General features: G+C 36.2%; 1 protein-coding gene across 7 annotated transcripts in view; it reads left to right on the top strand.

Annotated features, from left to right (window-relative positions):
* The window catches only part of SLC16A7 (solute carrier family 16 member 7), a 214,005-nt gene that overhangs the window by 63,729 nt on the left and 124,445 nt on the right, over window positions 1-25,831 (top strand). For all 7 annotated transcript variants that reach the window (XM_027854958.1, XM_027854955.1, XM_027854957.1 and 4 more), the window contains 2 exons: window positions 1,508-1,597; window positions 16,565-16,615. The gene's annotated coding sequence lies outside the window, so the exon portion shown is untranslated. The remainder of the gene's footprint in view (window positions 1-1,507; window positions 1,598-16,564; window positions 16,616-25,831) is intronic.

Here is a 25,831-nt window from a genome sequence, read left to right as displayed (position 1 = left end):
GTGTGTACACGTGTGTGTGTGTGTATGTATATATACATATACACACATATATACATACATATATTTACTTATTTATATTGTATTTTATTCTCTTTATATATTCTATACTCAGAAAAAAGAAAATAAATGTAAATATATACAATACAGTTAAATAAATGTGTGTTTATGTGCATGTGTGTATATGTTCCTGTTGCCTCTCCATTAGAATGTAAACTCCTTTCAAAGTTGGATCTGTTCTTCCTGTCCCAGTGCCTAGTACCTGGATACACACACGCACGCACACACACACACTCACACACACACACACACACACACACACACACTGTGTATATTTACACATACATATATGTACATATTAAATGTATCTATAGGTCTGCATATATTAAAAGGAAAATAAATGTAAACATACACATATATACATGCACACATATTTACATATATTAATTAAACACAAAATAGTTAAGGAAAGAGTGCACTAATATTTAGGGGGAATCAGGTACAACTTCAAGCACAGGGTGAAATTTGAGCTAAGTTTAGAAGGAAGAGAAGGATTCTCTGAGACAAAAGTGAAAAGGGAAGGAATTTCAGGCATGGAGTAGGGAGGGGATAGTGCAAATGCATGCAGATAACAGATAGTGTCCTATGTGAGGAGCTAAGAGAAGGGCTGGATTACAGAGTGCAGAAGACGATGTGATGCCCAATGAAACTGGAAAGATAGGATGTGGGCCAGTTGTAAAGGGCTTTCAAAGCTCAACAGAAGAGTTTATGTTTTATCCTAGAAGCATAGCAACTATTGGAATTGATTGAGTAGGGAACTCACATGGTTAGATCTGTGCTTTAGGGAAATTATTCTGGCAGCAGATGTAGGCTGGACTGGAGTGGGAGAGATTTGAGGTGAGGGGAACCATTTAGGAGACAGCTGCAATAATTTAAATTATGAAATTATTAAATAAATGTAAATAAGGTAAGGAAAGAGCTTTATGTTTGTTTCAGGTAAAAGTAATGTGATCAAGAGATAAAAACAGATAATAAGAATAAAAGGAAAGTAAAAAAAAACATTTAAAAAGTGAATTAATTTAATATTTTGACATTCCAGTACTGGTGCTTTAGCATAAATCCAACCTTCAATATTTGCACCTCAGGTCTTCTGTACTCTCATGGGATCTCACCTAGAGCACAAGGATGTGTCCAAGGAAGGAGGTGAGCCAAGGCTCAAGTCACAAGAAGCCAGTGATGACCTTAGTGCTGGTGTCAAATCCTACAACTAAATCCACTGGCACCCTTCACTAAAGCCATTTAAATATCCGAAACAGAAAGGACACAGGCTAAGCAGAGAATGACGATTCCAGAGAAGATGAGTAAGAGCAATCAACAATTCCAGATATGCATATTGCCTCAACATTTTTGCACGTCAGAAGAAATAAACTTTTCTGTTTTTCATTTCGTTCCAGCATCATAGCCCTTTCTCATTTATTATGTTCTTTGATTTTTTTTTTAATTTTTGCAGGCCTTTATCCTAGTGCAGTGCTTTCCTATGAAGCACATTCAAGCTGAATCTTGGAATAGAACAGGCTGCTTGTGCCTAGAGAGCTAATCTGTGAGTATGTCCTTTTGGTTTGTTACAATGATGTTCTTTTATCTAATTTCTCTGAATCCGATTCTCCACTTAATTAGTGGTCTACAAATGAATGGCATTCTTGGCCCAACTTAGGAAGTTGAACCATGGTAATATAGGGTGATAAGGGTTGAGAAACTCACAAACATACCAAGTTTAATTATAATTTTTCTTATTATTGTGATTAGTAAACTTTTATTCATATATGTACATATATATATATATTTAACAAAGAGGTGATCCAATATTCTTATACAAACTCTTTAATCCATAAACAGTGTCCTGAATCAACCAAACCATATTTATATATTCACATACTTATTATGTGAGGCCTCAATAAAGGCAACCTACATTGACATATTAATAAAATTACATGGCAAATTCATAGGGGTGCAACAAGAGTATATTAAAAGCTAATTGGAAGACAAACTATATCCCAGAACTCTCCCCTCTCATCTCAAAGTGGATTCTCAACCCCACACATGACCAGAATTACTTTGGCCTGACAGATATTTACCAGACTAGGGAAAGTCTGAGATCAGCTGTCTTAAAAATAGCTCCAGATTGGGCCTCCAGAAGTAGGAGCTGAAACTGCCCAACTAGATTATTGTCAGTGAAGGATTATGGAGGGAATCCTTTGACTTCAGGAACCTTTAGCATGTTTCAGCCCATTTTTTAAACAGTATATCTTTAAAAAATGTGTATGGTAATGCATGCATACATACACAAATATATATACATTAATATACATACCTATGTTAATACATAGATATTGCCAACTCTGGTGCTTTGTTGACTTTGTAAACTCAATTATATATGGTGTTCCCTCATTTGGTTCAGATGACAACATATCCCAGGTGATTCTTGCTCATGTTTTTCCATGCATTCAAGCATAGAAAATCTACCTAGAGTGACAGAGGCTTCATTCTAGGCTTCCATGCCTTATGGTACCTTTGTTATAGAGTTTAGGCTTTCTCTCCATTTTCCAGTGCCCTTGATAATGGGTAGCTAACCTTTTCTGCATCTTCGGTTGATGATATTCTTGATGCTACCTCTTGTGTGTTGACGACTGTCAGAAATATGAGGCAGTTTACTTGTGTGTAACGTGTAGTCTCTCCAACTCTTTTTGGGTCAGTTGCAACTTTAGAAATTTTGATGTCGCAATATTTTCAACCACACAGAATCACTGGGAAAAATGTTTTTTGGTTAACCAATGTGTTTTTACACATTGGAACAGCTTGGACTTCTTGAAAGCACTGCTTTCTCAAATGCAAAGTTGCCTGGACTATTCCTCTTATTTAGTCTTTGGTGAAACTCACTTTCTTTTAGAAGGATGTTGTCTCTATGAAATTCCCATCACAAATAATGATGTATTAACTTAATAAACTGACCAACCAACTTTATCATTTCATAATCTGGACCTTAGGATTTGGCGTTCAGTTAGGGGTGGTGGTTGTTGTTTTTCCTGCATTGTCTTGTTATGTTTTGAAACATGAAGTAGTTCACACAATATCATTTGAAAATAATAGAATTGAAAGGACCTGACTACATCTAGGGAATTCCACTTTCACTGAACATCCTCAGTGAGAGTTGCCAATGCATTTGGAATTTTTTATTTTATTACTTATTTGATAGCATCAGTCTACATGTTAATATGTATACAAAAACTGAACATATGTACATGCACATTCATGTATGTATATGTGTGTTTCATAATAATAATAATAAAAATCAATAATCACAGCTAACAATTATATAGTGCTTACTATGTGCCAAGGCAGCTGGGTGGTGCCATAGTGCATAGTGTTGGGCTTGGAGTCAGGAAAACTCATCTCCCTGAGTTCAAATCTGGCCTTGGACGCACACTAGCTGTGTAACCCTGGGCAAGTCATTTAACCCTATTTACCTCAGTTTCCTCATCTATAAAATGAGCTGCAGAAGGAAGTGGCAAACCATTTCAGTATCTTTGCCAAGAAAAGCCCAAATGGGTTCACAAAGAGTGGGACATGCCTGAAAAATGACTGAACAATGACACATGCCAGGCACTATGCCAAGCAGTTTACAATTATTATCTTATTTGATTCTCACAACAACCCTGGGAGATTTTACAGATGAAGAAACAGAGGCAAATGGCAGTTAAGTGATTTGCCCAGAGTCACACAGTTAGTCAGAATCTGAGGCCAGATTTGAACTCAGGACTTCCTGAGTTGAGGCCCAGCTCTCTATCCAGAGCCTCATCTAGCTGTCTATATAGGCATAGGTATATATAGTTTGAGGACATGTGATATCATCCCTTTACAACCCTGATATGCCTAAGTATATTGCGTTCACAAATAGCTATATGGCACAAATCACTTCCCATCCTGTGGCAAAGCTTCTGGTGATGATCAGCCCCTCCAAATAAGTTGAGTCAGTGTCTGGTTATGAAACATCATGTCTGTTTCCAGGAGGAACTTTGAAAGTCTGTGATCTTTTGACACTGGAGCGAGATTTAATGGCAGACACACAGACACAGGCACACATCTGTGTTTAGGTTTAGGGTCCTCTTTATCAGGAACAAGTGCAGATCATCATTTTCTTTACTTAAAATTGGAGAGTTGCTTGAGGCACTAAGAGGTTTAAGAGCATGGTTCCAGGGGCACACAGGCAGGTTAGGACAGAAACAGGAATTGAGTCCAGATCTTCTCACCTCTGAGACTAGTTCTCTCTATCCAATAAGCAATGTTTGATTGGCATATGTGGGTGTGGTTATAAGATCTTATAAAATTATATATATACACACACACACATATACGCATCCTCACATATATGTGTACATATACACATATGTATTCACATTTATGTTCACATACAAATATATATATGCATCCTCTTCTCTCTTTGTATGTATGCAAACATACTATATGTTTATATATTATAAGAAGAAAGGAGAATGAGATAGAGCTGCATGGAGACAGAGATACAGGGAAAGAAATACAGAGAAGGAGTGAGGGACAGAGGGAGAGAGGCATGGAGAAAGGGGGGCAGAGGGGAGAGAGAGAAAGAGTATAAATATGAGAGAGATATAGAATGCCATAGTGAATTGAAGTCAGGAAGATATGTTATAATCTGTAACCATTGACTAATAGCAATGTCTTAGTGTTTTTCGCAACTCTTAAGACCATAAAATGTAGAGGACTTGCTGGTCTTCATTCATGGAGTTTTTATGCCTTAAGTTCTCTATGCTAATGAACTTGAAGATTGAGATAAAAACACACACACATGTATGCATGTGTTCGAGTGTATGTATGTGTGCATGCATTCAAAATTCCTTGTGGTAGGGAAGTGAGTTGGGCAAAATCATACACTTCTTCAATACTCATTCCTCCTTACTTACTGGCAACTCAAGTTTCCTTCAAGGATAGGTTGATGTCTTTTCCAGGGAACAGAACTGTTCGTATTTCCAGATTGGTTAATGTTCAGATTAATTTTTACTTTTCCTATTGCCTCCATATAAAGTTTTAGCCTTCGTCCATGCTTTTGAGTCAAATGTGTTGACTTATATACTGCTGTGTGTGTGTGTGTGTGTGTGTGTGTATGTGTGTGTGTGTAGAGAGAGAGTCAGAGAGTCTTCATGATCTTTTTCTTTTAATTTTGTTTTTGTTTTTGTTTTTGTTTTAATCAGACCCATGATTTCACTGGTTTAGGGAACTCCTATTAGGATGTATCCTTCTACCAGTGCAGATAGAAACTTGCAACTTTACAGAGTTGTCTGGGGGGTGGTAGCAGCACTGGGATGGGGAACATTGAATGACTGACCTAGAGAGTCACATAACTAGTTTATTTCAGAGGCAGGAATTCAGTCTAGGTCTTCCTGATGGAGGTCTGCTCATCCTATCCACTATGCCATGCTTCCTCCTTTTTATACTAGAGTCAAAAAATAGCAGTTGGCACAGTCTTTTTCAAATATTGTACAACCCTGTTTAATTGTGGTGTTTACAGCTCAGACTAAAAACTATCTCATAGAGATGCCATAGACTAACCATGTTGTATCAGCCTTTTAAGACTCAGAGATATTATTGGGCTCATTATATTTGAATTCATGTAATAAAATACCATGTTTTAAAAAGTTCTACTCGATTTCTAGAAACTAAAAACTGGAAGAGATGAAGTACAAACCCTAAGTAAATTGGAGAGATCATTGTGATGATGACTTTAAAAAAAATGTCCATTGGAACAGGAAAATGAAGTACAGCTGGGTAGTATATAAATAGGGGCGGGCATACTTCCCCTTTGTGAGTTCAGCTGGATCCCCAGGAGAGGGGAGCTCATTGATAAGGCTGTAACCTGTGGGCAGGTGGTCAAACAAAGGACAATGAAGCTCTTGGGCTCCACTTTCCAGGAAGAAATTTGAAGAAGTCTGTTTTACCTAGGGAAAATACTGACTGTTGGGGGGAAAAATGAATATAAGATTAAAATCTACCTCAAATAATAAAGTGACTTTTTTTTTTTAAAGGAAGACAGTGCTTTGGGACTGATGCCATGTGCCAATGTCTTAGAATTATTATAAAAGGTTATGATTTTCTGTGGAGGACTCTGTAGAATTGAATTAGACAATTTTATTTTGTAGAAGCTTTACTTTTTATATCTTCAATTAATCCTTATTTTGGATGGATTCTTATTTTCTTAAGAAGAACATCAAACATTATCTCATGTAAGCGGTGGTCTAGCCAGTAGACTTAATGTTCCCTTAAACACCATTACCACATTGCTTGTGCATTTCTAATGCTTTTTTGTAATGTCTTTAGAACTGAAAGAAGTAATCTCTCTTGATTTCACAAATGGTAATGAAAAATCCACAGCACATTAAGCTGCCTTTAATAGTCCCAGTGGCTATAGCAACAGACAGCCACAATACACTTAATCATGTTATTACAGTATAACCCACAAGTTGGGAGATTTTCATGACAGTTATTAGAATATAATGTCACTCCTTCTGAATCAACTACTTATGATGGAAGTTTGTAGTAACCTACATCCTCTTCTAAACTGTGCCTTCAAATTACCTTTCCATCTCAAACCCTATTGGTATTCATTCTTTTTAGGCACTTCTCCCTTTTCTGTTACCAGGTTCCTAAATGGAGAAGAATGTTTGAGGGCAGAAATATAACCTTATGATATGACCTTAGTCCTTAAATAACAGACCACAATGAGGAGGTGCAGTTAGGAGGCCCTTTGCTTTAGAGTAGCAGATTTAAAAACAAAAGTCTTGGGCTTATCCTAGCTTACCTGATATTTGACCCTGAGAATATCATTCAATATTCCTAAGCCTCAGGTTTAAAATTTATCCACCCATTTCACAAAGTCATTGTGAAGAAAGTGCTCTGTGAATGTTAGTGTGCTAGGTAATTGTGAACTTTTGCTGTTTTTCAAGTGTCCGGTAATCAATGGTGGAACCATAAGACTCGAAGAAGAAAGGAATGACCATCAATTGGAGAATGTCTGATCAAATTATGGCATATGAATATAATGGGATGCTATTGTGCTATAGGAAATGATGAAATGGATGCTTTAAGAGAATTTGGGGAAGACATATGATAGTAAAGTGAGCAGAATCAGAATAATTTATATAATAATAAGCATTGTAAATACATAATAGATTTAAAAGACTTAAGAACTCTGATTAACACAGTGACTAAAAATGATTATAAAGAACTTATAATATAAAGATATATAAATATATACAGTGTGTGTATATACATATATACATACATATACCTACATACACATGCATGCATATATACACACATATATACATACTTACATACATAGTATGTATGTGTGTGTGTTCAGTCATTTCAGTCCCGTCCAATTCTTCGTGACCCCATTTGGGGTATTCTTGGCAAGGTACTGAAGTGCTTTGTCATTTCCTTCTCCAGCTCATTTTACAGATGAAGAACTGAGGCAAACAGGGTTAAGTGTCTTGCCCAGGGTCACACAGCTAGTGTCTGAGGCCAGATTTGAACTCAGAAATACAAATCTACCTGATTCCAGTCCTGGCACTCTGTCCGCTGCATCACCTAGCAGCCCTCTTTGGACATGACTAATATAGGTTTTTGTTGCTGTTTTGTTCTGCTCACCTACATACTTTTATAGGAGTTTGTTTTTTTTTCAATTGTAGGGTAGGAGGGAGAGATAATAGATTTTATTAAATTAAAAAAAGTTTATTTGAAAGAAATGTAAGGTTATACAGTTCATCCTCTTGCATTTAAAATAGACCTAGGGACCTTGGGTCTAAATATTTGTAGTTTGTTTTGCTGGAAAGTTAATTGAATTGAAAATCAAGCGACCTAGGTTCTAGTCCAAGTTGGCCGCATACTAGGTGTGTGACAGTAGGAATATCACTTACCACTGTGTTTCTCTTTCACCTTTGATAAAATGAAGATCTTGGACTAAGTGTTCTCCAAGTTAATTTTTTAGCTTTGAAAATCTGATTTTTCCCCCTCATGAATGTATGTAGTAAGGAACAAAATTACATAAGTCAAATGGTTATCTCTGTGGCAGCTCTAAGAAAGGAGGTGTCCATTTGGCTAGGGGTAGTCAGTGAAGGATCCATGGAGAAGGTGCAACTTTAAGTGAGCATAGAATAATGGGCTAGATTTGAATAGGAGTGGGGAAAACATTGCAGACGGGGAATAAAGTTTTTTAAATGAAGTCTAATTTTTTGCTTAAAATAATGTTTCATCATCACCTGAAAATGGTACCAGAAGGTTTTATCAACAAATGTTCTATGAGGAAAACCTAAGAAGGGACTATATGCTTGTTTTTGGCTAGGCAATGGGGTTAAGTGACTTGCCCAGGGTCACACAGCTAATAAGTGTTATGTGTCTGAGGTCAGATCTGAACTCAGATCCTCCTGAATTCAGGGCCGGTGCGTTATCCACTGCGCCACCTAGCTGCCCCATTTAATTTTGTTTTGAGAGAAGGTTTTAAAACTCTACCTTTTCATTTTCTTTTTTTTTTTTTTTGGTAAGGCAATTGGGGTTAAGTGACTTGCCCAAGGTCACACAGCTAGTACGTGTCAAGTGTTTGGTCTGAGGCCAGATTTGAACTCAGGTCCTCCTGACTTCAGTGCCGGTGCTCTATCCACTGCGCCACCTAGCTGCCCCTACCTTTTCATTTTCAAGAAAGTTTTGTCCATTATATTAACCAATCCTAAGTGGCATTTTTTAGGTAACACTGGATTCTCACTTGCATATCCCCCCAAATAAGAGGTTCTCATTTCTTCCATCTGGATATCTGTGAATTAATAAAACAAAAATTTGTCGATTCACCAAAGTGAATGACAAATAGCTTTCATAGTGTAAAACATAGTGAAAAAAATTCTTACTTAATATTTGCCTAATATTTCAATAGAGGGGCAGATCATTTTTCTCTATATCATGAAGGTGAATAATATGGACTAGACCTATAATTTTGTTGCTTTGGAGAACTCCTGGGTGAGAAAACTCCATCAGTGCAAATTGGCAAAATCTCTGCCACTTACGGTATTTAAGGTTTGCTGAGAGCATTGAGGGGTTAAATGTCTTGCCCAGGGACATAGACCCAGGATATATCAAAGATGGGACTTAACTTAGGTCTTACTGGATATGAAGCTGGCTTTCTATCCTCTACATCATGTTGTCTTGCCTCTATCATGAAACAATGGAGAAAAAATGTATTTAAAGGGAATACTTGCATTATTAGTGCACATATTCTATAGCTTGTAAACATGGGTGGCCTTAAATGAAACTTCAAAGTGTGATATAATAATTCCCCTTGAGTTGAACCTGAAAGGATTGCTAGTGGGAACGTAATGAAAGGCTGGAGTGAAGCAGCCTTTCAGACTGACCTCTGAGAATGGTGAAGTATAAAAAGCTCCTTATCAAAAGTCCAAAACTCTAGTTTTCAGCTTATCATTAACTCTCAGTGTAACTTTGGGCAAGTTATTTAACCTTGCAGTGCCTCAGTTTCCATTTCAGCAAAGAGAATGACCTGGATTTGATTATCTTTAAAATTATTTTCTATTCTAAAACTCCATGATTCTTAGGAGATATATGTTCCTCTGAGTGTACCATGCCCTAGGAATTTAACTCGTACTCACACCATTATAAATCAAACAAGAGCACACAAGAGATAAATATATCAAATACTATGGGTTGCACTTCCCATTAATAGTGTTCTGCTGAACTTTGTAGAGAATGGACTCGTAAGATTTAGATATTTGCTGTATTTTTTAGTCATATGTCTGCACTGATATTGACAAGGTTCTTTTTTGTAGGATATGTCACTTTCTCTTAGATTTTATAGCAACAGGTTTATAAAATATCACACAGTGATAAAAAATACAATGGTAACGCATAAGCATAGTTATGTATCTATTTCCTCACTGAAAATATTAGTACAAACATGTGGTAAAGTCAGTGAATTCCTTCTTTCTACATTTTCAGAAGTATTCAGTCTTGCAAAATTTTATAGAAACCATGAAAATTCTTTAGTTTATGGGTTACAGATGTTAAAAAGGCTTAGATTAGGACCGTCTTCAGCAAATTTTATTCACCAGGGCAATACTCTTTGACTTCCCCCCTAAAATGGTCTTTGTAGTGTAAAGGTCACCATCTCAGAGTCCATGTTTATGAAGTCATTTCAGGTTAGCCAGGTACAGCATGTTTTCATGTGTACGAATTCTGTCTTTCAGTTTTGTATGATTTTATTAATGGCTATTCTGTAATCATACTTTTTATAGTAGAGAGGTACTTAGATAAAATCTAGGCCTACCATCTTATTTGGCAGATAAGGAAACTGAGGCTTAGAAAGGTAAATATGCACATATACACACGTGTGCACACACATACACATACATGTGTTGATAGATGTATACATATATACACGTGTATATACACATAACCATACACACATACATTTATGCATACATACATGCATACATACAGAGGAGGGCTGTTCAGCTTTTTTTTTAGCCACGTCCAACTCTTCATAACCCCATTTGGGGTTTTCTTCGCAAAGATACTGAAATGGCTTGCCATTTCCTTCTCTGTGTCTGAGACCAGATAAGAGCTGAGATCTTACTAGTTCCAGGCCTGGTGCTCTATCTACTGGGTCACCTACCTGTACATACATATACACATATACACACATGTATACACACAGGCACATATGTGCACACATGTATACATACATGTGTATATGTATATATAAACACATGTATATGTATATGTGTATGATGGATAGTCCATAGAACTGGTCCACCATAATAGTTATCAGACTGTGCAAAAAGACAACAAATTGCACAAAAGAACAACCTGGATTGCTTTTTGGAAGCTGTACATAGCTTTTAAAGACCCTTATTTTTTTTTTCTGAAGCAAGAGCTCATTTTAAAAAAAATACCAACATTCTATACATTGAGGCAGCTGGTGGCACACTGGATATAACATGGGGCCTAGAGTCAAGACAATCTGAGTTCAAATCCAGACCCAGACACTCATTAACTACGTGAAATTACCTAATCTCTGTTTATCTCAGTTTCCTCATCTGTGAAATGAAGATAGTAATAATAGCAACTCTGGAGGGTTGTTGTGAGGATTGATGAGGATAATATTTGTAAAAGTGCTTAGTTCCACATCTGGAACGCAGTAGGCACTATCTAAATACTTATTCCTTTCCCCTTGATTGCCAGTAATTCACTGGCATAAGGTAAAAAAAAGTGTTAACTTTTGTTAACGCAATAGCGGTGGGAATGTAGAGTGAGCAGAGTTGTTCAGCTACTCCTTTTTCCATCTCGTCATCTCCAGTGACTTCTTGCATAGAAGGATTTCTTCATATAAATGCTCTTTTGACATGGGAAATTGTATCAAAGAATCTGTAATTCGTTTACTCTCTCTTTCTCTCTCTCTTCCATGCTCTTAGAAAATGACAGTGCTCTGACAAAACCTGACAGCGTTAGATTTCTCCCCCCCTCTTCTTTGGAAATGCTTTGAATATTTTAAAAAGTGCTTAGCACAGTGCCTGGGACATAGTAGGTACTGTGTTAATGCTTATCCTCCTTCCCATTAATGACAAAATATAGCCATGAAGAATGTAATTTTTAAGTCTCCTAAGAAAGTTTTGTGTTACCCAAAGGGCAATGGAAAGATACATGGTAGTCATGAATAAGTGACAATATATTACTAATGAAGAACTGGACAGGAGAAGCAGCATAAAATGTCAGAAAAAAATATTGCCAGAATTTAAAAAAAAATTAAAAAAACCAAAATAAAACTTTAGTGCAGTAATGTAGTGACAATGAATGATAACCATTCAATATACAACTCATTTACTTCACTGGTATACAAATAGAATCAAGAGCTCCAGAGCAAGCCCTGTTGGATATAGGGCAGATTTCCTATTTAGTATTTATCATTAGTAAAAGTTACACTGGATGAGAAGGCATGGATGGGAAATAATCTGCATTGTTGGAAGGTGTGTTCATAACAATGAGGTTACTGTTCTATTCAAGTATCAAAGCATTAATAATGATAAAGCAGTATATCCCATATCATCATTAAACAACCTAATTTGGAGTTAGATACATAGATTCAAATCTAAGCTCTTTAGCTTAGCACCTTGTGACCTTAGCATCTTGGTCAAGTAATTTAACCTTGCTTCTTCTCAATTTTCTCTACGTATTCATCAGCAAATGTTAATAATTCTTCAATTTATATAGCCTGGTCAAAATGTTCCCATTTCAAGCACATACAAGCTAAGTTTACAAAAGTAATTTTCATAAAGTTACAAAATTCCAAAGAGGAACAGTACTTTAGTAATCATATAGTACAATCTCATTTCTCAGATGAAGAAACTGTACCTACCACCCGTGGAACTTTAGGGATGTACTTGAGCTCACATCATAAAAAAGCTCAGGGAAGCAATGAGGTTTCCTCACTCTAAGCTTTATGGTTTTTGGTAAGGCATTTAAGGGTCATGAGTCAGTGTCAGAAAGAAAATTCTATCATCTTTTTTTTTAAATTTCCTTAACATCTGATACAACACTTTCATTACAGAAGGGCCTTGATTGAATTCTCAGTAACTACATAATTTACCTGAATATTTCAAATAATTCCTTCAAAGGTCTTCATTTCAGCTATGGAAACCTGACTGGAGAAGGATAATGGCAGAGTATTAGATTTGCTCAGATTTGGATCTAGGATCCTTAGTCCTAAAGATATGCCAAATCGTTTTTCTTTGTACAAATGTGCTGTATTGACTCTGTAGCATTGTCTTCTGAGACTGAATGACAACCTGTTTCACCAAGGTTCCAAAATGCGTTACATGCTTACCAAGTACTTCTTCAGTTGATCAGTTCCATTAATGTTTCTGTTGTTTGCAAAAAGGAAAATGACTGCAAATGGTGGGACATATGCATTTTGGTGAAATGAAACCCAGTGCTTTCTACACAGGGCAACTTGTTCATTGAGGAGGGATTTCTTTTCGTAAGGGAATTTGACCAAAAAATTTCCCTCCTTCTATTTTTTCATCAATAGCTCTAACAACAGAAGCAATCAGTTTCCCTTTTCTGGAAAAGAGTTGAGGAAGTATTACTTCAGGACATCAGGGGAAAATAAATTAAAACAAAACTTGAGTTGTTTCTTCAAGTAGGCAATGAGTCCTAGGCTCCACTGCATACCTCAATACTATCTCTTAAAAAAAGAAGATGTATTCTGGGCTCATATCATTCTATGGCTGTTAAGATGACAGTAGTCTTCCTAGGAAAATAAAAGCTAAGTGATAAGTTTGACAAGAAATATGAGGAACTTTTCATCATGGGTTATTTTTTTTTCTGAGGATATTCCCTCTGTTTCTACTTAACTTTCATAGTTTTGACAATTGTGACCAAAACTTCAATACACAAACCACATTCCCTAAGTTCTTCTGTCCTAAAAACTCTTCTTTTAGTCAGGAGGATTTATTGTTGTTGTTGTTGTTGTTGTTGTTGTTATTGTTTGGCACAAACCAATTCCTTTTTCCCCCCTTATGTAAACACAAGGTGATAAATATTCAAAATCTCATTAAAGAAGACAGAAATGAAGCATGGGACTTGGGAATAATACCTTAAACAATTTAATTGTTTAGCTCATGGCAGGGTCGATAGAGAGTGCTGGGTCTGAAATTAGGAAAACCTGAGTTTAAATCCAACCTCAAACACCAGCTGCATGACCCTGGGTGAACTGCCTAACCTCCATTTGCCTTGACTGTAAAAAAGTAGTGGCAATAATAAGAGCACCTATGAGTGAGTTGTGAGGATCAAATGGAATAATATTTGTGAAAGTGCTCAGCACAGTGACTGACACATAGTAGACACTATATAAATGCTTATTCTCTTCACCTTCATGCCAGTAATTCCCTCCAAATAATAAATGAGAAAACATTTTTTGCTAATATAATAATAGTGAGGATATGCAGTGAGCAGAGTTGTCCAATTATTCATTTTTTTTTCCCATCTCACCCAAAGACTTGTTGCATAGATGAGTTTCTACATCTCTGTCTTTGGAAATTGTTTCAAATAATCTGGAGAGAGAAAGAGAAAGGATAGATATAGATTTTGGCTAACTGAACGCAGAGCCAATCCTTTGACCAGACATGACAGTATTAAATCTATTTCTCTTCTCTGAAAATGCTCCACCTTCAACTGACTCCTCCCAAATGCATTTTCAATCAGCACATTCAGACTAGCAAAGGCCTATGATTAACATTGCTTATAAAGAAAAAGTAAATGTCTAAAACCAAGAAAAGTAAACAGACTTTTCCTGTGCCCAGAGGGAAAGCTTCCAGGTTTCCAGGAGAAAGCCTAAGGGGGTAGGAAAAAAAAGTAGTGTATCACTGCCCTGGAGTCTGTAGTCCACGGAGGTTTTAGACATACCACACCTGGACCAACATTCCTCATTCCCATTGGCTCAATGGGCCAATCAAGCCTCTGTTTCAGGCTTGGTCCCTTTCTTTCTAGTGATTACCTCTGATTATGCTTCTGTTCTCTTAGCTATGTGCATCACTTTTCATGACCTTCCTTTTTCCAGATCCATGTTTCTTTATCAAAGGTCCTAAGAAACCAGGTTTCTCTTCTTTTGCTTCCACATGGAGTGATTTCTAAGGGTTACCTGGGGGCACAGCTTATTATTATTGATTCTTAGTCATACCTGGTTGTTTCCTTTCTAAAACACTCAAAGGACTTGTCAAATGTTTGTTTCTTCTGGAAGATGAGGCTGCATTTTTAGTTAGTTTAACATCTTGTTATCAGCTCCTTTTCTGTGACTAACACCTGAGCTTTCAAGGATCAACTGGAAGGATAAAGAGGGTACAAACTACTTAGAAGTATTTTTCCTACATTCTGAGGACTTGTGATATTGTTATAGGTTCAAATGCTACCAGTTTAGATCCAACTCCATGTTTTCTCATTCTCATTCTTGTCCTTCCATAAACCCTGCATTTTAAAAATTATCCATGGTAGCACTGAAGTTCTTAGATTACTCCTTGATTATCCTCTCTCATGAAATGGCCAGATCACCTCTTTTTCCATTCATAATATCCTTATTGATGTTAGTTTCTCAATTCATTAAGTATTTATCAAGTGCCTACTTGATAGATGCATGGTGATCAATAGGTGCTAGAGATGCAAAGAAGAATAAAAAAAACATCAGTTATTAGAGAGTTTATAATTATAGGGAGAGGGAGCATGTTGTATGGGAGGAGGTAGTATGGCATATAATAGGAGGGAATATGGCATCGTGTATTAATTCCCAAATAAGGAAGATCAAAGTTGAAATTCTGTCTCTGACATTGAGTAGCCAGTTGGTCAATGAACAAGACAACTTAGCTTTCTGTTTCCTCATATTTGAAATGAGGATAATAATTTGTATAGTACCTATCTCAAAGAATCATTGTGAGACTCAGATAATATAATGTAGCATGTAAATAGGATGTGCATAGTTAAATACAAGATAGTTTGGGAGAGAGGGCACTAGTAGTTGAAGAAATCAGAAAAAAGCTTTATGTAGAAGGTAGTTCTTGACCTTCATCTTGAAGGAACATGAGGAGTCTAAGTAAGTAGTGGTGAGAAGAAAGTGCATTCTCTGCATGGCAGCTAGCTGGTACCAGTGTCCCAAGGCAGGAGATGGAGAGTCATGTGTGAGGAACCAAGAAAAGACTACTGTGAACAAAGTCATGCATTTGCAACAGAGATGCCAGAGATTAGGTGTTGTAGGATGGATTGAAGCTAATTGTTCTTGAGGCATCCAGGCACAGAGGAAACTAGCCCTGAAACTTTGGTCTCATTAGTGCATGCATACTCCATGAGTTAACCTGCCACACACATTTTAATGGTTATGGGGGAAAAATGAATGAACTATAATACATTTCACAGTAGAGCAGTAGAAAGCATATTGAACTGGGCACTGGAAGATTTGGATTTCAGTCTTGGCTCTGCAATTTTCTTTGTGACCTTAGGAAGGTCATGTCATTGCTCTAGGTTTCAGTTTCCTTCATGATAAAATGAAGAGAATGAGCTACAAGGTCTCCCAAATTCTTTGATTCTATGATTTTAGAAATATCAGAGAGAGCATTTATATGACAGGCAAACTGCTTGAAGATATGTCTCTATTAGCTTCAAGGAAAAAAAAAGATAGAGTATGAATATGATGGCTAAAGCTGACAGAAGGAAATGATGGGCCTCCCTACTTTGCCTAGGATATAATTTAAATTTGAGTTTGTCAAAGTGGAAGTATGAACTAATAGTACTTGCCAGGACAAGTCCTTCAAAAAGGTAAGTGTACCACCTTTCCCCTATCTGAAGGGAAAGAGAATGAAGGGCATGGAGGCTCTTGAGAAATGTATATAAGTTTGCTGCTGGCTAAAGGTTAATCATTGGCTTCTTTTGTCCTTAGCTTTGAGCAGCTGAGAAAAGTGGCAGTATCTGGAGAGCTCTCTTCATTCAGGTAACTTTTGAATTCTACAGATTATGCTCTTATTAGAACTGAGTTGGGATTTTGGATGTTTATTTGGTTTTACACTCAATTCATTTGAACTTTCTTACTGTTATAAAAAAAAAAACATTATTTTCCGCTTAACAGAGAAGAGATTTGGTTTGGGTGGTTGTTGTCTGCTTTTGTTTTCAAACTCAGAGGCAAGGCTATAGTGGAGGGAAAGTATCTACATTTCTGTTTCAGTAAGTTTTGGGGTATCTGACTTAATCTCCCTATCCTGGAGGTCCTGTGATATATGAATCTCAGAGTTAAGGCTCTGGTAAAAGGAAGGAACCTGCAATCCTTGTTTAGGTAAGTTTCTGAGTTTCAGCTGTAGCACAAGCTGTTGTGTATATAAATAGTACAAAACAATTCTCTGAATTGCTAAGCTGTCAAGTCTTGGTTGGGATGAGAACCAAAAAAGTTTTATAGCAGAACTTTCTATAGAGAAGATTGATTTTTTCCTCCCTAATTTTAAATATTTGCTTTGTATTTCATTCTGGTTAATAATTTAAAAAGTTTACCTAATTTGTTCCATTTTAAATCACATTTCTTATAATATTGAATAAATAGTTTTGCTCAACAATGGTAAAGATAAACAATAACAAAACAATTAAATTTAAATGATAGTTGAGATAATTTGGTTCTACCAGAGGGTCACCCACACAGTTACTCTGATCAGAGAGTAAATGATAGCAGTTTTTCTGTTATTAACAACATGGTTTATTAGTGACAGACCTTTAAAGGTAACAGACACCAAGCTATCATATGTGTGTATACATATATACATACATAGAGAGGGAGAGAGGGAGATGGAGAGAGTGAGAGTGAGAGACAGACACAGAGACAGAGACAGAGAAAGAGACAGACAGACAGAGACAGGCAGAGATAGTCAGAGACAGACAGAGATGGACAGAGACAGAGAGAGGGAAGAGCCTGGTTTCTATTACGTTTAAAGTTTCCATAATAAAATGAAGAGAATAAACTACAAGTTCTCCCAAATTCTTGGGTTCTTGGGTTCTAATTCTAGAAATATCTGAGAAAACATTTTCAAGACAGGCAAAATACTTGAAGATATGTCTCTATCAGAGTCAGGGAAAAAAGATAAGGAGTATAAATATGATAGTCAAAGCTGACAAGGAAATAATGGGCCTTCCTACTTTACCTAGGATATACTTTTATATGCTTTTATTAATAGACTATTTATCTATCTATACATATCTATACATGTTTACATATATGTGTATGTATGTATGTGTGCATATATGTGTGTGTGTGACCTTATACTTTAGAGCTACAGAGTCTCTCTATAAATGCTATCTCATTGTCTTCTGAGCTCACAATGCATGTAGATACCTGTCTGCAAGGCATGGGTGAAATATACTCATCAATTGGCAAAGTTATGAAGAGTTAAGCATGTTCCAAACTTGACTATTGTTACCTTGACTCATTCAGCAAGGGCTCAAGGATAAAAAGATCTTATTATGATTGAATTTAGCCTTGGGTAGCAAAGGCAAGTAAAACACTAGAAACTCAGTAGTAATATTAATTCCTCAGTGGTTCCACCCACACTTCTCCAATTATATTTCTTTCAAATTTAATTTCAACAATAATGATTGTTAATTGTTAAATTTACCAGGAGACAAATGTAGTTAAATGTGGGGTTTTTTTAGTTAAATGTGTTTCTTAAGGAGTTCCTCTATTTTTGTTAATGGAGAACATGTATGTGATCTTTTATAATTTATGAAATAATAGTTTTAAAACTCTATGGGACCATAAAGGTTGTCTATTTCTATCTATAGATATACTTAGAGTAATTGAGAGGCAATGCAGTATAATAGAAAGAGTGCTAGATTTGGAGAGTGAAGATTTGGGACTAAATCTTGACTCTCCCACTTACTAGTTGGTTAATAATGGATAGATCACTTAAAACCTTGTGAGCCTCATTTTTTTTTCATCCATAAAATTAGGAGGTTGTTGTATTTGTCCTTCATTCTCAAATAGGACCATGACATCAGGGAGGCGATGACATGACTTGTATTTGACTTTAATTTGAGTGAGGGAGGGCTGTGCCAGGTCACCAACCTCACTTTCTCCTTCACAGCCATCTTGGTCCCGTGGCCAGATATTCATCAGGACCATTGGAGATGGCCCAGGATGCATTGAGAGACCCTGGCTCTTTTAGGCTAAGGTCTTTTCAGGTTCTCTCTTTGAGTAGGGCAACAACACCCATTCAGTGAATAGGCCTCTTTAAAAAGTGAGTCAAGGGATGGCGCCTTTAATCAAAATCAAACTGGGAGGGGAAGACCCTCAGAGTTGCTGGCCAAAAGAGAAACATGCTCTGGAGAAAAAAAAAGTTGAGAGTTAGACTAAAAGGCCTTTAGGATCCACTCCTACTCTAAAAATCTGTGACTTTTTTTTGTACATAGAGGAATTTATAGGTTTATTTTGCTTGACTATGATGATTTGTTCCTAGGGAGAACATTCAGTCATCTATTCATTTGCTTATGTTTTGATAGAGAATTGGAAGGATAAGAGGGGTAGAGAGGATGATGAAAGAAAATAAAAAGGAAAGCACATCAACGAAGCATTTAAATACACAAAAGAGAACCGAAGGTAGTTTAAGAAGAAAAGCAAACAAGCAGGGCAGCTTTGTAATTAAATATAATTTGTATTTAGCTTTGTAATGAATTAATTTCTAATTAAGTACTCAATATACTTTAAAAAATCCAAATAGTACATGAACGATTCACAATTTCATATGCAACTCTTTTTTTCTGTTCTTTTTTGTACATGGAAATGTTCATATTTGTTGATGCTTGTGAGATTCAGAATAGCAAAAAGTAAAAATGTAATTAAGAAAAATTATGAACCTAATGGTTTTTTAAATTTTTTTTTACATTTTTTTTTCTTTTTTAGGCAATTGGGGTTAAGAGACTTGCCCAGGGTTACACAGCTAATAAGTATCAGGTGTTTGATCTGAGATCGGATTTGAACTCAGGTCCTCCTCCTGACTTCAGGGCTGGTGCTCTATCCACTGCACCAACTAGCTGCCCACTTCAGCCTAATGGTTTTTAAAACATGAGTGCATTGTTGCTTATTAATGTATAGCTAGTATAGTTTAAACTTGTCAATAGAATGCAATGCCTATAATTGTATCCTTTAAGCTGTACATTACTATGTTAATATTTATCTAACCTTTATTCTTAAGAAGGATTAAGCAAGACTAGATAATCAGGTCAATTCTGGTTCTGTGGAGGATCAAAGGAAGTTGACATCAATCTATTTTACAAGTTAAAAATTTCAATGGGCAAAAATGCTACAATTAAGAGAATTGAAATAAAAAAATACTGTGTGTGTGAATTTATATTTATATGTCTATATACATATACACATAGGGGTAAATGGGGTGTTCAAGCAGGACTAGCACCTCTGGTGTGAGGGCTTGCTGAGCTCTTTTCAGGACTGCTCATCCACCTCTGATGTCTAACTGGCACTCAATTCTCACCTGTGACTCCAAGAAGCTATGGCATGCACAGTAGCCACAACCTAGTAAACAGTCTGGGCAGGTTGGCTAAACCACATTGAAGGTAACTAACTGATTGGCCTCAAACCCATTGGTGAGTTGGGGTAGGAGGGTCCCACTCCTTGCGACCAAATTTGAAGTTTTCTTGGCAAAGCTACTGGAATGGCTTGCCATTTCCTTCTCCGACTCATTTTACAGATGAGGAACTGAGGCAAATAAGATTAAGGGCCTTGCCCAGGGTCATAAAGCTAGTAAGTATCTGAAGTCAGATGTGAACTCAGGAAGATGAGTCCTCCTGATTTCAGGCCCAGCACTCTGTTGACTGCACCATTTAACTGCCCATTTTGGTCTTTATTTAGCTTCAATAAATTATGTTTGATAATAATGAATTTTATTTTGGCAATTTTAGACTACTGATTCTTAATTTGTGTCTAATAAGAAAAAATACAAATTCATTTAAAATTATTACTGAATTCACAGTAACTTGTTATCCTTTATTTTCTCATGCCAGTAGGAAATTACTATAATGTGGGATTCTACATTAAGAAAGGGAACAAAAACTTGCATAAGTTCAGAACCACTCTCCTAAGTACAAATAGTAAATGAATTTTATTAAACTCTTACTATCTGTTAGGCACTAGTCTAATTACTGAGGATATAAAGGAAAGGCAAAAACATGATATTTTGCCAGAAGGAGTTCATATTGCAAGGTGGTCCAATAGATAAAGCACTAGACTTGAACCTGAGTTCAAATGCTGTGTCAGGCATTTATTATCTGTATGCCTTTGGATATGTTACCTAATTTCTTTCATGCTCAGTTTGTTCATCTATAAAATGGGGTTATAATAACACGTCTCTACTGGGTTGCTGTGAGGATCAAATAAGGTAAGATATGAGAAGTTCCTTACAAACCTTAAAGTGCTATAAAATGACAGTTATTGTTATCATTATTGTTGTTGTTGTTGTTGTTGTTTTTATCAAATTAGGGTAGTTTGGATGAAAAGTCAGCTTATATCTTTACAAGGGTGGCCATGAAATCACTATTGATATGACATGAAATCAATAATCTTTTTATTATCTTTTGGGAATAAGCATTTATTAAGCAATTACTATGTGCCAGGTACTTTGTAATGATCTTATTTGATACTCATAACCACCCTGTGAGGTAGATGCTATTATCTCTATTTTATAGTTAAAGAAACCAAGGCAGACAAAGGTTAAGTGATTTGCCAGTCACATAGCTGGCAAGTTTCTGAGGCCACTTTAAAACCAAGGCCTTTCTGATTCCAGGCCCAGTGCTCTATCCACTGTACCATCTATGTGCCAATAAAGTAATGCAGTAAATTTCAAACCACTAATAAAGGAATGCATAAAAATATTGGGCTTTTCATCGTTATTAGTGCTGTACATTGGGAAAAGTACTCTGTTTGGCATTGAAGGATTTTTGTTCCAATCTCTACTGCCTGGGACTTAGTATGATGTTGGCAACATTACTTTATCTTTCTGAACTTCTCTTTCCTCAACTGAAAAATGAAGCAGTTCATTTTAATGTTTTCTTCACTTAAATTTGTAAGGGACTGCCCTTTCTTATTTGGTGAAAGGGGCAGAAGAAAAGGACTTTTTGTGTGAAACACAGTGAAAAGTAGTTTGAAGCAACGCAAACGTTTCTGAGAAAGAGAAAAAAAAAAGAGCAGCCCCTTAATAAAAGTACTTGAGTACAGAGATAGAGTGGGTTCTGAGAATACCAGAGAGAAAGGATGCCTTTCAAAGGCAAAGACACTGACAGGTTGGAAAGCTGGCCATAGGTAATTTAATAGCAAATTAGAGTAGTTTTGTGATGTTGACTGAGGTGCCATATCCATAAATCAAATCTCTTCATCTCGACCTCTAACCTATTATAACTCACATCAGCCTAGGACAGTAGCTTGTTCCAAAAAAACAACTTTTTTTTCCTTGAGGTTCAGTATCTCTTACAAAAACATTAGGGCCCCCTCTCAGGTTCCCAGGCTTTTGCTGATCATATTAGAGGTTTGTGTGTAAAGATTCTCAATAGAATTCAATAAGCCACATATTTGTAACATAGAAAAACAGCAAGAAGATAACAGGAAATTATCCATTTCCCTGAACTGGTAGCTCCAAGATTCCAGACTCAGGGTTAACACAATGAATCTCAAGTTACAGTTTTTTTTTTTCTACTTTTAACTAAACACAGTACTAGGATAAGAATTATATTGGGTCTTTCAAAAGTCTAAGATGATAGAATGGGTAGAATTCTTGAAGTGAGCAATAGGGATAGGGACTACAGCAGAGAACTCCAAAATGAGGCCATCCCTCTACCAATGCAGATTGGTATCTTCTCACCAACATTTAAATGTTCTTTGCACTGAGAAGTTAAATGACTTTTCTAGGATCACAGAGCTGATATGTGTAAGAGACAAGGCTTGCACCCAGGCCTTTCTGGTTTTGAAGCTGGATCTCTATACACTAAAGCAAACTACCTTTTAGAGTTAGGAATACCTTGCTTCAAATAATGCTTCTAACACTTACTTGCAGTTTGCCTCTTGCCTCAGTCACTTTTTCTGTGTCATGAAACCCTAGAACTAATCTACCAACCTAGGTAGTGAGATATCTATATATCTACATCTATATCTTTCTATCTATGTTTGTGTGCGTGTATGTGTGTGTGTGTGTGTGTGTGTGTATGTGTGTGTGTGTGTGTGATACTTTCTATGGAGATACTTCATTGATTCATTTGTTAGGAAGTCTACTAGTCCAATCAGTCCTTTAAAAATAGGGATCCTATCTATTGCCCAATGAAGCAAAATATTTTTATTCTTTTTTTAAAAAATGAATTCTTAGGATCCTAATATTCCTGATTTATATCTGGAAGGGACTTTAAAGGTCAGCAAATCCAGCCCTCTTCATTTCACATTTCATATGATTAACCTTCTTAAAAATAAAAAAAAAGTTTTAGTTTCAAAGATGACTGAAACTTTCTTATGCATTCTCATTCTTCTAGAATAAAGCTTTTTTTTTGTTTTATTTTTTTGTTTGTTTGTTTTTTGGTGAGGCAATTGGGGTTAAGTGACTTGCCCAGAGTCACACAGCTAGTAAGTGTTATGTGTCTGAGATCGAATTTGAACTTAGGTCCTCCTGACTCCATGGCCGGTGCCCTATCCACTGTGCCACCTAGCTCCCCCCATAAAGCTTTTTAAGAGTAGAAAACTTTCCCATTCAGGGACTAGGATTACAAAAGAGAAGTCATCCAATACTCTCAAAGAAGCTCTCTTACTCATGTTGGTTCCCCATTTAGTTCCTAACTCTGTGTTTCTTTTCTTCATATATTCTTGGTCTCCAGACAAACCCTTATTAGTTACATAACTGTCACCTGTGTACAAAATGCATTCTATGGGATTTCAGTTCAACTAATTTGGTGGAACTCAGTTGCATGTTTCCTTTTTAATGCCATTACATAAAAATCATTGCTAATTCAGCAGAATTTTACTTGGTGGAAGAAAATGTACACAATACAAGTAGATAAAATTATTGAAGGTAAAATTAAATACCAATGAATATCAAATGGAAGATTTGCATGGGTCTTCTATCCAGAGCCAGTGTAAACACATCAAAATAGGCATACTGTAAATTAATTGAGGAGTCAAGATATCATAAGATAAGGTAGTATAAGAAATTTGCAATGAAGGTCTCTTTATTCATAAGCTCAGTATTTTATTCTGCATTTAACATCTATTTGGCTTACCATTATCCATTTATTCCTATGAAAATACTTTATTCTCAGTGCTAAGGTCAATAAATATGTCTGAGAATGAAAAATCAGAAAACTGAAGTGACTTTCTAAGGTTACACAGAAGGTCACAAGCATGATGCATAAAATCACAAAATCTGCTGATTCTAAGGAATGGGCACTTAGCATTAAATCATGGAGGTACTAAAAAAAAAGAAATGTGTCATTCACTTTATAGACAATTTTTCAAGGTAGCAATGACTTCCTGAACAAATAGCCTGTGCTTATAAGAAACTCAAATGAGAAATCTCTCCTATCAATTCAATAACAAAATAGTAGCCAATTGAGTGAATAATCCAGGCAAAACAATTCTAGAACTTGATGGAGAAACTGGCTGAATTGACTGCTCAATTTAGTCAAAGCAAGAAATTGTGTGTGTGTGTGTGTATGTCTGCACTCGAGATCTTCTGCACATGTACTGAGATATGTGCAGACTTAAGGGACATGAATTTAGTTTCTCCTGAGCTGAAATGTACTTAGCTGCTTGAAGATAGGATATAGGATTCAATTTATCTCATTATTTTGTTATATTTTTTCACAGTTCCTACTACAGTACTCTTCAACTGAAACCTTGACTGGCAATTTTGGTGCCCAGGGCAAGCTTTAGAAGTGCCAGGGGGATCATCATGAAGTAAATACTCAAAACAACTCTTTTTTTGGGGACAAATTCAGTTGAGAAATTATAAAAATAATCTAAGACATAAGGCCACTGGGTGAGGAGAGCCATCCCAGGATATCAATCAGTTTCTGATTTTAATTTTTTCTTGTTGATTAGGTAGAAGGCTCTGTTGTTTCTATGCTACTGAAGGAGTCTGAGAATGGTTGTCTTCTAAATTTCAGCATACTGAGGGCAAAACCTTGGCTCCACTCTAGTCACAGATCTGCTGAGCACAGACTACAATGAATATTTGCTTCATTAGCTATTTATAAATAAAAGTATAATTCATTTTTTCTCTTTATATCCACAGTGCCAATTCCAATGTAAGGACTTAATAAATGCTTGCTGAAGGATTGACTGATTTGATTGGGGTCTAACTATAACAATGTAACAGAAGGTTAACATTAAATGTGAATGTCCTTATAGGACATCTAACAATTAATACTTCTTTTATTTTGATACAAAACAGGCTTATGTTCCATATTGTGAGAGACTGAATATTGAGTCACTTGAATTATAGCAAACCTCTGACATACATATAATATCTAGTATTGCATGTTGCAACATCTTTTCTGAGGTTAAATCATAATTTATAAATATGTAAAAGTAGGGTATCATACTTTTTTATATTTGTCTAAAATTTTATAATTTTTACTGTACAATATTTAATATGCTCCAAAATTCAGACAAGACAGTGCTTTATAGTGGTACAAGTTACCAAGATTAGAGTCAGAATACCTGGGTTTGACTATCATTTCTTTGATTTAGTGATTTTGTGACATTAAGATTAACCTTTCTGTATCTCAGTTTCACTATCTGGCAAGATGGAGTTGTTTTATTTTTTTTTTCCTATTTTGACACATTATCCTAAAAGGAAAGAGGCTGCCTAATTTAATTAATAGAGAGCTGACTTCAGAGTTAGGAAGTGCTGAGTTCAAGTCTTTCCTCTGAGATAGATCAAATAGATATAGATATAATTAAAATTGTTGTTGTTGTTCAAATATCTCGGTTGCCTCAGACTCTTCATGACCCCAATTGGGGTTTGCTACTAAAGTGGTTTGGCATTTCCTTCTCCAGCTCATTTTAGAGGTAAGGAAACAGGCAAACATGGTTTAGTGACTGGCCCAGTGTCACACAGCTAGTAAGTATATGAGATCAGATTTGTACTCAGGGAGATGAGTCTACCTGACTCCAGGCCTG

Source organism: Vombatus ursinus, unplaced genomic scaffold, assembly GCF_900497805.2.
Source record: "Vombatus ursinus unplaced genomic scaffold, bare-nosed wombat genome assembly UNPS02010769.1, whole genome shotgun sequence".
NCBI classification, from domain to species: Eukaryota; Metazoa; Chordata; class Mammalia; order Diprotodontia; family Vombatidae; genus Vombatus; species Vombatus ursinus.
Note: the sequence above shows the minus strand (reverse complement) of the source record. Positions and strands in the feature narration are given on the sequence as shown.